Genomic DNA, 13,325 nt, shown 5'->3' on the forward strand with positions numbered 1-13,325 from the left:
CGCTCACTGGTTTTTACAACCAGAAGTTATGGGGATTTATCTTCATGGCACAGCAATCCTGGGCTGTGCTGTCCAGCCTGAGGCTTGCCCGCTCCAAGGTATCCCTCCTGATTTTTATCCACTACACATGAATGTGGGACTGCCTGTTCCACTGCCACCACTTCTCCACGCCACACCTCGTGTCTGCACCTCTCTGCCCCTCTCCACATCTCTGCCCCTCCTACTCGTCTGGATGAATGTGGCTTCTTCAAATCCTTGGTTGTCAGACTTCCATACAACTCAATTTTCTGATGGTTCTGGGTATTATTTGTTTTGAGGTCTAGTTCCAATCCTGTGGTTGCATGAGGTGAAGCTTGTTTACCTGTGCTTCCATCTTGACTGGAAGTCTCCATTAATAAGTTTTTAAAAATCTGTATTGGAGAGAGAATATGAAAACACCAAATTATGTAGTAAGTGAAAAATAATGGTTAACGTGTGGGGAGGGTAGATGGAGAGTGATGGCAGGAAGTTTCCCACTGCACATATTTCACCTTTGTTTTTGAAGTATATGCGCATCACCTGTTCAAAAATTAAGTAATTATTTAAAGCATGCCTACAAAAAAAAAGACATCAACTTGAAAATAATTGGAGAGGAAAATTCTGAAATGTCTTTTGGCATGTGGAAAGCATAGGAATGAATAGTAACAAATAAAGGAGACCATGGAAAGCTAAATCATATACTAGGAGTTGGGAGGATGAAAACCGGCATAATATTGCATAGTGTGAGCCCTGCCATTTGGTGTTTGTTCTCTTTTGTAATGCGAGTACCTGACTTAAGCTTTGATTGCCTGAGACAGCCAATTCAAAGAGGCACCCACTTCCGATAGACACATTTTCAGGCATGGGACTAGATTAAAGCCAGGTGCTTCCCTCTACTGAGGCTCTTATGTTTTAGAGATCTTGGTTGATTTCAGTCAGTGACCATTTGGGCTACCTGTTTGTCTTTGCTGACTCCATTTTAGATTCCTGTTCTTATGTTTTAAATTCACTAGTGAAGAGCGAGCCCTGGCTGGTGTGGCTGAGTGGATTGAGTGTTAACCTGTGAACTAAAAGGTTGCTGGTTTGATTCCCAGTCAGGGCCCATGCCTGGGTTGTGGGCCATGTCCCCAGCTGAGGGTGTGCGAGAGGCAACCGATCCATGTTCCTTTTGCACATCATTGATGTTTCTTTCCCTTTTTCTTCCTCCCTTCCCCTCGCTCTAAATATAAATAAATAAAATCTTAGAAAAAAAAAAAGGGCAAGCCAACAAAACCCAAGCCCCCCGCCTTTGACCCTAATAAAAACAGAACCCCAGGCCCATTCTCCCTCTCCCCGTCCTCCTCTCCCTCTGTGGTCCCACGTGGCACTGTGTAATTTCCAGGTCTAAGTAAGTAATAAACCTGTATCTTTTGAAAGTTTCCTGATGATTTATTGCTGAAGGGTGTCTTACAATCACACTAGAAAGCACGAGGGCCAGTCCAGCCACTACGAAGGCTGAGACCTGTATAAAACAGATTGAAAGTGGAATCCCCAAAAGCCTTGAAATTAACAGCACCAAGTACCTCTGGAAGTAAGACTGCATCCAAAAACAAGATGGATGGGTTAAAAGTTTATTTATGAAGAACTTAGGCCCATGCATTTTCTTTCCACTCCATGAATGTGGAAGGATATGAAACATATGAACAATTAATAGTGGGCATATACAGGACACCACAGCCAATGACAACAGAATAAACTTGTTTGAAATGCATATAGAACACTTACCAAAATTGACCGTATCCATAGCTATATAGTGATCTGAATAAATTTCAAACGATTGAAAACATTCAGAGCATATCCTCTGATCATTGTGAAAATACATGATATCATAAAAAGCAATGTAACTACAAGATCTATAACTCCTAGGAAATTAAGTAGTATATCACTAAATAACAGAAGAGTCAATGTAGAAATCAAATTAGAAAATATTTCAAATACAATGAATGGTAATGAGCATAAACTATATCAAAACTAGGGGCCACACACTGTGACTGGTATAGCTCGGTGGATTGAGTGCCGGCCTACGAGTTTAAAGGGACGCCAGTTCGATTCCCAGTCAGAACACACTCCTGGGTTGCAGGCCAGGTCCTCAGTATGGCGCTTGTGAGAGGCAACCACACACTGATGTTTCTCTCTTTCTCCCTCCCTTTCTTTCTCTCAAAAAATAAATAAATAAAATCTTAAAAATAAAAACTTAGGGGACACAGCTAAAGCAGTCCCGAAAGAAAGTTTTACAATTTTGAGTGCATGTCTTGGCAAAAGAAAAGCCTGAAATTCAATTCATCTTAAGTAACTACAAAAAGAAGAGCAAATAAAACCCAAGGTAGTAGCTGGCTCCTGTTCTCACAGCTATTGCAATCCACTGAGCTCCACAGAGAGAGCGCTGGGGCAAGTGTGAGCCAGAGGGGTACTGGGCGACTCTGTTCACTGAGGAAAAATAACTAAACATGGGCGAAAGAGACCCTAAGGGACCCAGAGGCAAAAAGTCATCATGTCATCAGTGTATCTAGTATGCTCCCTTTTGTGTAAGAAATACGGGAATACATATTCATATTTGCTCAGATATGCATAAAGAAATTCTGGACGGATACACACTAAATTAGTAAAGATGGTTACAGAAGCAAACCCAAGCTCTTTGACCTGGAATACAAGCCTTTCTAGGATGTGCTTGGAAGCCAGACTGCCGCCACTGACTGGCACAGGACTTTGGTCTAGGACTTTGGTCAAATTCCTGTTCACTCACCCGCCACACAAGGATAATAGTACCTATCTATTAAATAGGTGAGGATGAAAAAGATTAATAAAATGTCTGGCACATAGTTAACATTCAACAAACGTTAGCCAATTTACAACTGTTATCTGGCTCTGGCCTACCTTTCCACACATGTCCTAACCAGCTTCATATTAGGATCACCTGGGAGAGGTGTTTTTTTTTTAATTTTAGGGAGAGGAGAGAGGGCAGAGAGAGACATAGAGACAGAGACCTCGAGTTGTTGCTCCACTTTTTTATGCATTCATTGGCTGACTCTCGTATGTGCCTTGATCAGGAGGAACCTGCAACCCTGGCGTGTGGGGACGCCTCCCTAAGCAACTGAGGTACCTGGCCAGGGCTGGGAGACTTTTTTAACATACTGAAAAAAATAATTCTAAGGCCTGGGCCCCACCCCCAGGCCATATCACTCAGAATCTCCACAGGAGGAGGGGAAGTGGGGCCCAGGCAGTGATATTTTCAAAAAGTGTCCCAGATGGTTTCCATCTTTCCTACCAGATTGTTGGTTCCCTCACTGCCCCTGACACATCCGGCTCCCCCTGCCTCCACTCCTTTGCTTATGCTGTTCCTCTTCCTCTCTGCACCCCCATCCGTCCCACATTCCTGCCTGGTAAACTTCTACTCAGCTGTTCTCCGCACACTCCTCCCTTTGATGATTGCCTGTGCTGCCTGCAGGGTGAAGCCCCCACCCCAGCACACACCGGCACCGGCACCAGGGCTCACCTTTGCGCCTCATTACCTGCTTCTCCCCCCCCCCACATCTTATTCCCCATGCTTCCACCGCACCAAACTGTCCTTCTGCACGTGCACTTACACCTCAGCCTCTGCACATGCTCTTCCTAACCCCCAGCCTCCAGGATGCCTTGAGCCAACAACTGCTACTCGTCCTTTAAGACCCAGCTCATGCAGCACTCCTGTGAAGCCCGCTCTAAACCCCTCCACTAGTCACCTGAAGGCAGAGTTAGGTGTGGTCTGCCCTCCGTTCCCTCGCACTTGGGGCTTATCTCTAGCACTCAGCACAATGTGTTTATCGTACGTTTGTCCCGGATGCCTCGAGTCTGAGCTTGAGGTCAAGGCTTTTGATTTTTCCATCTGTCTTACTTTTATACAGCACACACCCTGCATAAAGGAAGTACTTAGGAAATGTTTGCTGAATTCTGTTACCTTGTGGGGGGTTTACTGGTAGTCATTGTGAAAATTGCTACTCTCCCCTTCAAATAAAAGCCCAAATAACTGAACATAATAGTTTAAGAGTAGTATGAGCAGCCCTGAGGAAACCAGATTATCACCTCTCTTTTTAGCCCATTTCTGTCCATTGACTCTGGGGTTAAGATCTCAATATCTTATTTACATTGCATTATCAAACCACGGTTTGAGGTCTAAAATCTTATTAATGTTAACAAGCTAGCCTTTGAGCACTGCCCCCTCAACCAATTCACTGCCTGACAAATGGCTTCACTGACTCAAGGGCCTGCATCCAAAGTCTTCTGGGGAGCTTTCCAACATCCTGCTGCCCGGGCTGCCCAACAGGCCAAATACATTAGAATTTCTGGGAGTGGGTCCCAGAAATTAATGCTTTTTGAAGCTCCCTGGGCGATTCCAAAGAAGCCAAGGTTGAGAGTCACTGGTAGATTTAAAGCCATACAGCTCCCTTCCCTGGCTCTGCCCTCTCGTCTCGTCTTTCCTTGTCTATCCTTCATCCCTACCCTTAACTCCACTCTCCCTGCCTCTCCCTCCCACTGGCCTGCTCTCTGGTTGCTCACACCTGTCTTGATACTCCTCGCAGGACCATCCAGACAGCACTAAGCCGTGGACACTGCACTGAGCTGGGAGTCAGTCAGCCTAGGCCTCTGTCCCTTTGTGGTCTTGGGGCTCAACCTTTCATTCTTTGGACCTTCCTTCTTCAGTCAAACGGGGGTCATGACACTGTCCTGCCACTTCAGAGGCCTGTGTGAGGAGGGCACCGTGTAAGTGTGAGACACCGAGAGCCACACTAATGACACGGGGCCGCACGGTGTCCATGCTGGTCACGCGAAACAAGACTATATCATGTTGACAAGAATACGATGAAATTGATGGATACACCCATATACAGTTGAAGAACAAAGAGTGTGTGGGCTTGGAAACTGCAAGTTCAGGACAGTGGTAACTGGGGCGAGGAAAGGGGATGCACCTGGGAAGGGTGCCGAGGGGGATTCAACCTTATCGTTCCTGCTTTCTTTTTAAAAATGCAATCTGACAAAAATGTGAAGATTTGATTGAACTGCGGGTGTTTTTTAAACTGTTATTTGTTCATTTCGGGAGAGAGAGAGACATCCATTTGTTGTTCCACTTACCTATGCATTCATTGGTCGGTTCTTGTGTGTGCCCTGACTGGGATTGAACCCTCATCCTCAGCGTATCGAGACAATGCTCTAGTCAACTGAGCTACCCAGCCAGGGCCAAACTGGGGATGTTTATAGTATTCTCTACCTTTCTGCACACTTGAAAGGAAAATAATAAAATAACTCCATACAACATAAAGGTATAATATTAAAAAATTTAAAGCAAAAAAAAAAAAAAAGGAGGGATTCTTATCGTCATCTTGCCCTAGCTTAGTTCTCCTGTCCACCCTGGTACAGTGGCAGGAATTGATAAATCGTGGAATCGACAGTTGCTTCAAATCCATTCCGTAAGATAGATAGGTATAAGTGAGTAACTTAATACAAAATTTAAGAACTTCTCTGTTTCATCCACCTGATTTTGGAGACGTCACTGAGGACATTTTTGCATGCACTGCACTGAGTAATGAATGCTCATTACGAGTTAAGCTCAAGGAAACAAAAGTAACAGGAGAGAGACACAGGAAGAGCCCGAAGGGGGAGAGGGAAGGGGATGCAGGAGGAGGAAGAAGTCACACTCAAGTACAAGTGAGTAGCAGACATACCATATTCTCACTTGTTCAATTTCCCACTGCGATTTCTCCATGGAGGGGTTGAACACACCCACCTCACGCTCTTATGGGCCCTGTAAGGAGGTAACATAAACTCATTTTCACGGTGCTCTTTTTAAAGACAGTTGCTCAGCCTTTTCAATAATCTCAACGGATCTACTACCCTGGCGACCACTAGCTCAGCGCCTGGCACACAAGCCACAGCTCGGCCGTCTAGCACCTTCATTCTGTTTAGACAAAGGTGCCCTTCTGAGGTAGCCCCTCTGGCTCACAGTGCAGCTAGCTGTTTTTAATTTAAAAAGGAACCCTTTTTCCTGGCTGACACAGCCCTGCCTGGGATGCACAGCACAGCTGGATGAATACAGGAAAAGTTGGCTTTTAGATCTTCGTTCTGCCCCTCTCAGCTCAAGGTGTCTCATACACCGAAAACTTGCTGGACCTTGTTCATATACGGGGATGTTCTGCTGTAATTTGTGATTTGGCCCCTGTTTCCAAGACCCTCAGACTTCTGTTATCCTAGCCCCGCTCCCATTCACTGCTTTCACTGCGTTACCAGAACACTGGCCTTCGCTCCTGCCCTAGGGGAAGATAAGCCCAGTCCTGCCTCAGCTGTCACTCGCTCTTCCCTGCGGACGGCTTTCCTTCCCAGACCTTTGCATATTCAGGTTCTCAATTCAACAATAGACTCAATCCCTTCTTCAGATCTCCCAGGTCTTCAGTATCATCACTACCTGAAAGTGCAATTTACATGTTTATTGTTGGTTCCACCTCCCTTGGAAACTACAAAAGCTCTGCATGCACACTCTATGCAAACACACACCCCTACTTTACTCAGTGAGCCTGGGTTGCTCAAACCCTGTGTGTAATTCTAAACAAAGTCCCGTCTTCAGGACTGGCCCTTGGCTGGCTGCTGGGAGATGACCTCTGAGTCCTGGGAATATTCTGTGAATAAGAATTGTTTGTACACGTGAGGCGTTGGGCCATATTGTATCAATGTGAAAATTCATCCTAACGTTGTGAACAGAAAAAAAAAACAACACCCATCCCTACCCCTGCACAAAGGGACTCAGCCCAACGGTAGCTCGGCTTCTAGCAGCCTAAGGCCAAGTTCGTAGGATGACCCAGTTCCCATCTGGAAAAGCTCAGGGCAGTCAAAAGAATTTTCCTTTTGTTCTAGCCAACACCTAACCTAGGTTCCCCCAAACTCTCTTGCTTAGAACACTTACTAAAATGGGCTTCTGACTGTGAGTTCTTCCCCTGTGCCTTTGAGAGGTAGATGCGTATCCTACCACTGGGACCGCCCCCTTGAAATGCAATCAAGAAGCCTGTCCCTGGGTCTCTATCTCCTAGTCTCTTTGGGAGGATAGACTCCTAACTTCAGTAACTGACAGCTAGCAGACACAGCTGGCCTAACTGCACTTTCACTGACCGACCCTTTGTAATTTTTCACTTCCCTGCTTGCTCCTCTCCCTCCTTTAAAACGCCCAGTCATACAGCCTGCGCAAGTGGGAATGGGGCTCAACTTTCCCCTACTGCCAGTGATGACTGAATGAAATCTGTCTTCCCTGCTCTGACTACTGTCTGTCTTTGTTTAACTTTGACACCCTGCACCCTCACCCTCCCTCAGACATTTGAGGACAGAGACCATGTCTGTTTTGTTCAGTACTGATTCTGCGTGCCTCCAAGAGTGCCGAGTACAACAAACATTCGCTGAATGAACAAATAAATGTTTGTTAAAATGCACATAGGAAAAAAAGGGGGGGCGGCAAAATTGGGAAATAGGATACCTAGATTTTAGTCTCATTTGTTGTGGTTAACTAGTTACCTGAGTCAAGTTGCTTCATCAGCATGGTCCAACTACTGTCTGTGTGAGCGAGGGCAAGGTGTGGGACCTCTGTCTCACTTTCCTCAGTCAGCAATTTCTTCTTCACAAGGTGGCTGGAGGAAGGTTGAAACAGTGCGAGAGAAACACAATGGTGTGGGAATGGGTGCTCAGGATATGAGGTCCCATCTCGACCTTTTACTGCAGCGGTCCCCAACCTTTTTGGCACCAGGGACCAGTTTCATGTAAGACCATTTTTCCACAGACCATGGGTGGGGGAAGGTTTCGGGATGGTTCAATTATTGTGCACTTTATTTCTATTATTATTATTACATTGTAATATATATTGAAATAATTATGCAACTCACCATAATGCAGAATCAGTGGGAGCCCTGAGCTTGTTTTCCTGCAATTTGACGGTCCTGTCTGGGGGTGATGGGACACAGTGACACCCGAAGAGTGCTGCTTATGTCCAGTCTGCTCTGTGATCTCCTTTTGGTGGCTGTCTCTGCAGAAAACCCTGCTTCACAAAGACAGGATGTTGGAAACAGAAGCAGGCTTTTCAGCGCTTTTGTGGCAACCTCAGGATATTCCGCTTTGACTTTATTTTTTGATTTTTTGCCTGCAACAATCTTTTATTTTATTTTTTTTTCCTTTAAGGCTACTGAAAATCTGCACGTAGACAAGGCAATTAATTCTCATAATAAAAACACCCCCATCCACATAGCGAAGGTCTCCGTCAGATTGCACAGTGAGCATGCGATACAACCCGCTCTATTCCACAGGTGCACTTTCTTGTGAGTCTGTGGGGTTATGGTAAATTCTTCCTGCAAATATTAGCTTCTCGCGAGCTGCCTGCTTGATCGGTACATACTGTGCTACTCCACTGGGCTCCGTGAAGAAGGACGGCAGTACGTGTATTAACTGAGCAGTTCTGCTCTCGTGATGTACATTCTCGTAACATGTAGGTCTTGTAAGCTGCTGGTGAAGTCTCATGTCATTCATTCTGATAAGCACTCCACTAATTCTCAAAACAGAAAACCACCGCAACAGCAGGAACGCGCTGGAAAACGTGACTACTTTTCCCACTTAGACTTGAAACTCCATGATCGTGAAGTTCATCCTCAAACAGGAGAACTTCTTCAAAAAACTTAATCTGTTCTCCGGCTTTCAATTTCTTTGTATCTATATGATGTGCTGTAGGTACAACCTTTAACGTGAGTGATTCTCCAAGTGATGCTCCCTTATAATCTGTTGTATGGGTCCAGTTATGTGGTTTAATAACGTCCTTGGAATGTTCATCTTCCATCCTGCCTTCCTGCCCCTCTTCTGCACAGAACACTTTGAGCCGCCCTTGGTAGTTTACACGTCTCAAAGCATCTGTAGCATTAAACTCAGTCCCAAAGCCAGAACAGTGCTGGATTCTTAAAACGTCTCTCAAACATCATTTTGGAGAGGGATGGCGTATGCAATTCATCAGCTGCCTTCTCCACGTCGGCCAACTTCATAATGTGGGTGTTGGTAGCCATCAGCTTCCAGGGAAGCCATGGATCATCATGGCCGAGGGGGAGCCCGTGTGGGCTGCGCAGGGCGGGCTGGGGCTGCGGTGGCAGCAGACACCAGCTCCCCACCTCGCTGCAGCCCAGCACCCTCCCCACCAACCCGGCCTTGACTTGAATCTGCTTGCCTCCTGCTGTGCAGCTGGGTTCCTAACAGGCTACGGACCCATACCACTTTGTGACCTTGGGGGTTGGAGACCCGTTTTTACTGGGTTTCTCTAACATGGTGTCTTATAAAGAGTAGCAGAGTCTGTGGTCATAAGGGTTTGGCCTCTGGAGCCAGGTTGTCTGAGTCTGAAGTCTGCTTTGCTCCTTACTAAGTTATGTGACCTTGGAAAGTGGCTTAACTTTTCAGTACTCACTTTCTTCATCTGTAAACCAGGGACGATTATCATCATAGGGTTGTGGTGAGAAATAATAGACTGAATACACTCTCAGCACAGCCTGACATGTCATCTCTCAGTGTTAAGTGATGTGATTGGGCGTCGGGATCTTCATTCAAAAGAAGCATTAGGCTTTAAGGTCCCCGAAGCCTCTATGACGTTGCCCCTGCAGCTGAAGCAGCCAATGCTCCCTTCCCTTTCTTTCTTTCTTTCTTTTCTTTTTTCAATTTATTTATTTTTAGAGGGAGGGGAAGGGAAGGAGAAAGAGGGGGAGAGGAACGTCAGTGTGTGGTTGCCTCTCGCGCACTCCATACTGGGAACCTGGCCTGCAACCCACGCATGTGCCCTGACTGGGAATCGAACCGACGATGCTTTGGTTCGCAGGCCCGTGCTCAATCCACTGAGCTACACCAGCCAGGGTCCTTTCTTTCTTTTTTGGAAAATGTTATTAAAGTATAGTTGGCATACAATAGTGTATTAGTTTCAGGTGTACAACGTAGTGATTCAACATTTATATGCCTTCCTATGTGATCCCCGCACTAAGTCTAGTAACCATCTGTCACCGTGCAAAGTTATCACAATATTATTGACTCCGTTCCCTGTGCTGTATACCACCTGCCTGTGGCTTAGTTATTTTATAACTGAAAATTTGTACCTCTTATTCCCCTTCACCTTGTTCACCCATCCCTCCCATACCCACCACCCCTCTGGCAACCCGTTTGTTCCCTGCTTCCATGAGTGTGTTTTTGTTTTGTTTGTTCATTTGTTTTATTCTTTAGATTCCACATGTAGGTGATATAATAAAGTATTTATCTTTCTCTGTCTGATTTATTTCACTTAGTATAACACCCTCTAGGCCCATCCATGTTGCCTTTTTTATTGCTGGAGTCTGGGGTCAGAGTTTTAACCCAATTTCACACTGGGCGGCTTCGCACCTCCGTCAGGCTTCACTTCCTGACAGGCGCCTGAAGTCACTCTTCACAGCACTTCCCAGGCCCATCTGGGGCCTTCCTTCCACGTCCGTGAGGAAAACAAAGGTTCTTCCAAGCTACAGGGACAGCTCCACACAGGACTTTCAACCCCACCCCGCCCCACCCCACGGGGGCCCCCTTTTTGACTCAGAGGCTTCCAGAGTGTGGGGTAGGCTCCCGGAACTGACTGGAAAAGTGGGGGTAGGGTGCAGCCCGGTTACTGTCCAAATCTGGCCTCCCTTTGGGGGGGATGACCTGGGGGGCGACTGGAGTCCCTTCTAGGGCATGGAGATATGAGGACGGGATTGAGAGAGGTTTCCTCCGGGTCTAACACACCCACTCCCTTCTGTCCTGTGGTTTTCAGTTTCCTCAAAGGACTGCAAATTACGATCGAGTCTAAAGGAGCAATCGCAGCTGCCCGTCTACTTCTACGGACTCTGCACCCACTTAAACCTCCCCTGGCAGCTGCATTTATCCTCCTACTCCAGGGAACTCCACGACCTCACTGGGAACAAGAGGTGAGCGGGACACGCATGCGCGGACACCATTGCCACCCAGGCCTGGCAGACTTCTCCTGAAGGCCCGGTGGGGGTGGTGGTACATGCGCAGATGCCACACTCCACTCTAGCAGGAAAGACGCTGCGAGTGGGTGGTGGTGTCAAGCTGAATTTGTGCTTCTCTGCCCCACCCCCACCCCGCCGTCGCCCCCTTTCTGTCCCTGGATTTCGTGTTTCCACACTCAGGACTATAGGACAGCCCCGTATTGGAGTCTTAGTGTGAATTCTTCCGTTTCCACTGGCAGTCCCTCTAATAAAGAAAATGAACGTGTGAATGACCACCATAGTGACTCTCAGGTGCTTTTGCCCGGAGTGGGCGCAGCCTGTATGCGGATTGCCATCAAATCCTTGGTTTCAGACCGGTGTGCTTTCTTCCCCATCTGGAAGCGGCAGAAATAAAAGAGGAACTTGCCTCCTGCCCAAAACCCTTCGCCAGACACTTTGGATTCCATCAGGCCCTTTGAGGACAAGAGCCACCTTAAAGCCCCTACAGATGACAGATCAGGGCCTCCCCGCTATGCTGCCCACCCCTGCTGTTAGGACAGTCTCACGTGGCGCGAAGTGACCCAGGGCGGAGCGCACAGCACTAAGACGGCGGACACAATACACTCGGATAAAGCGGGTATTCATTCCTACCTCAAGGCGTAGAAACGTGACCCTGCTCCCACAGCTGCCCCTTCCGTGGGTCCGTGGTCAAGACTTATTGCAAACACTGCCTCTAAAGCCTCCCACCGGGCCCTGACTGGGTCAGTGGGTTGGAGCATCCTCCCCTGCAACAAAAGGTTGCGGCTGGATCCTGGGCAGGGCGCATGGTTAGGCTGCAGATTGCCTCCCTGGTCGGGGCGCTTTCGATTTGGGGAGGCTACCGATTGAAGTTTCTCCATGTTTCTCTCCCACATCGATGTTTCTAGCTCTCTTCCTTTCTCTCTCTCTAAAAATCAATGAACATGTCCTCCGGTGAAGACTTTTACAAAATTAAAAAAACAAAACAAAAAACCTCGCACTCAAATGGGCACCCCACCCCCATCCCGCGCCCCGCCCCCCAACTTCTGGGTGTTGCGAGATCACTTTGGTTGGGGTTTCACTGGCAGCTGTCGCCCAGCCCAGGCTGACTCATCTCCCCCCGCCCCAGCCCCCGTTTATTCTGTTCCAAATCTTTCCCAACTCGGGGCGGGAGCGAGAGGACTATCAGAATCTCTCCGTGGTCCTCTTGATTTGGGGGTCGAGAGAGTGGTGGGAGAAACTAGTGTAACCCTGGGGACTGGAGAGCTGGGAGTCTCCGAAGGAAGGCCCCGGAGTCCTGCAGGGAGAACAATGGTTCTGCCGGTATTGCCAGAGCCTCCCTCCGCCCGCTCCCGTCCCTTGCCTGCAGCGGCTGTCACTCCTCGTTCTGGAGCCAGCTGGCTCTTGGTTCCTCGCCTTCATTGCTACCTGCTTGCTTTCCTGCTTTCCTTGGGCTGTCCACATCCCCTTCCCTTCCTCCCCCACAACCTCCCTGGTTCCGGGCCTCTTTGCCTTTCCTCTACCTCCATATTGCTAGGATATCGTGGTCTCCCTCCCATTCCTTCTCTCCCTTCAAAAACAAACAAACAAATACACACCCCCACTGGTCCTAGAATGGCTTCATCAAGCCTGCAAATGACTGGCTCCCAGCTTTCTAGCTCTCCTGCTGTGTGTATGTGTAAACAATGAGGTAATTCTTCCAAGGCTGTGAAGGCAAAGTGGGTATAAGTGGAACTGACACTGAACTAATCACAATACTTACTGCTTCCATCAAGTGACGCAGGTTTATTGCGATGTCACACATATGCATTCATTCACTCAGCAAACACTGCCATCTGTGTGCCCGGGGCGCTGTACGGCATACCAAGGATACAGAGATCAGAACAGACCCCTGATCTCTCCGGAGGTAAGTATTGGTTCAGAGGTGGGCATACAGAGCTGTGGTAGTGTGAGGGAGCATCTCACAGTCCTGAGGATTACCTGCGGTAGGGTTGCCAGATTTATTTTAGCAAATGAAAATACGGGATGCTCACTTGGATACGAATTTAGGTAAATAACTAATAATTTTGGTTAATAACAAATAACTATTGCATGGGAGGTACTCAGGCAAAAAATGATTTGTTGTTTATCTGAAATTCAAATTTAATTACTCCAGCATCCTATATCTTGTCTGGCAGCTTTACTGTGCACTGTTGCTGCTGTACAGTTACACAGGCTGCAGCCAGGAGAGTCAGCCGCTGCGATTACGGATACAAGTGAGGGGGAACCACC

The 13,325-nt window shown here is 47.4% G+C and overlaps 1 long non-coding RNA gene and 1 pseudogene across 1 annotated transcript; both read right to left on the bottom strand.

The window, feature by feature from the left end:
- Positions 1-7,591: 7,591 nt before the first annotated feature.
- Positions 7,592-11,775, bottom strand: LOC139440535 (uncharacterized). Its single transcript, XR_011650786.1, has 3 exons — positions 11,688-11,775; positions 7,950-8,101; positions 7,592-7,697 (listed from the first exon to the last, which is right to left on the bottom strand). It is a non-coding gene; the product is annotated as an uncharacterized lncRNA (long non-coding RNA).
- On the bottom strand, positions 8,356-11,097 carry LOC112322393 (TIP41-like protein; annotated as a pseudogene).
- Positions 11,776-13,325: the final 1,550 nt, after the last annotated feature.

This window comes from Desmodus rotundus, chromosome X (genome assembly GCF_022682495.2).
Source record: "Desmodus rotundus isolate HL8 chromosome X, HLdesRot8A.1, whole genome shotgun sequence".
NCBI classification, from domain to species: domain Eukaryota; kingdom Metazoa; phylum Chordata; class Mammalia; order Chiroptera; family Phyllostomidae; genus Desmodus; species Desmodus rotundus.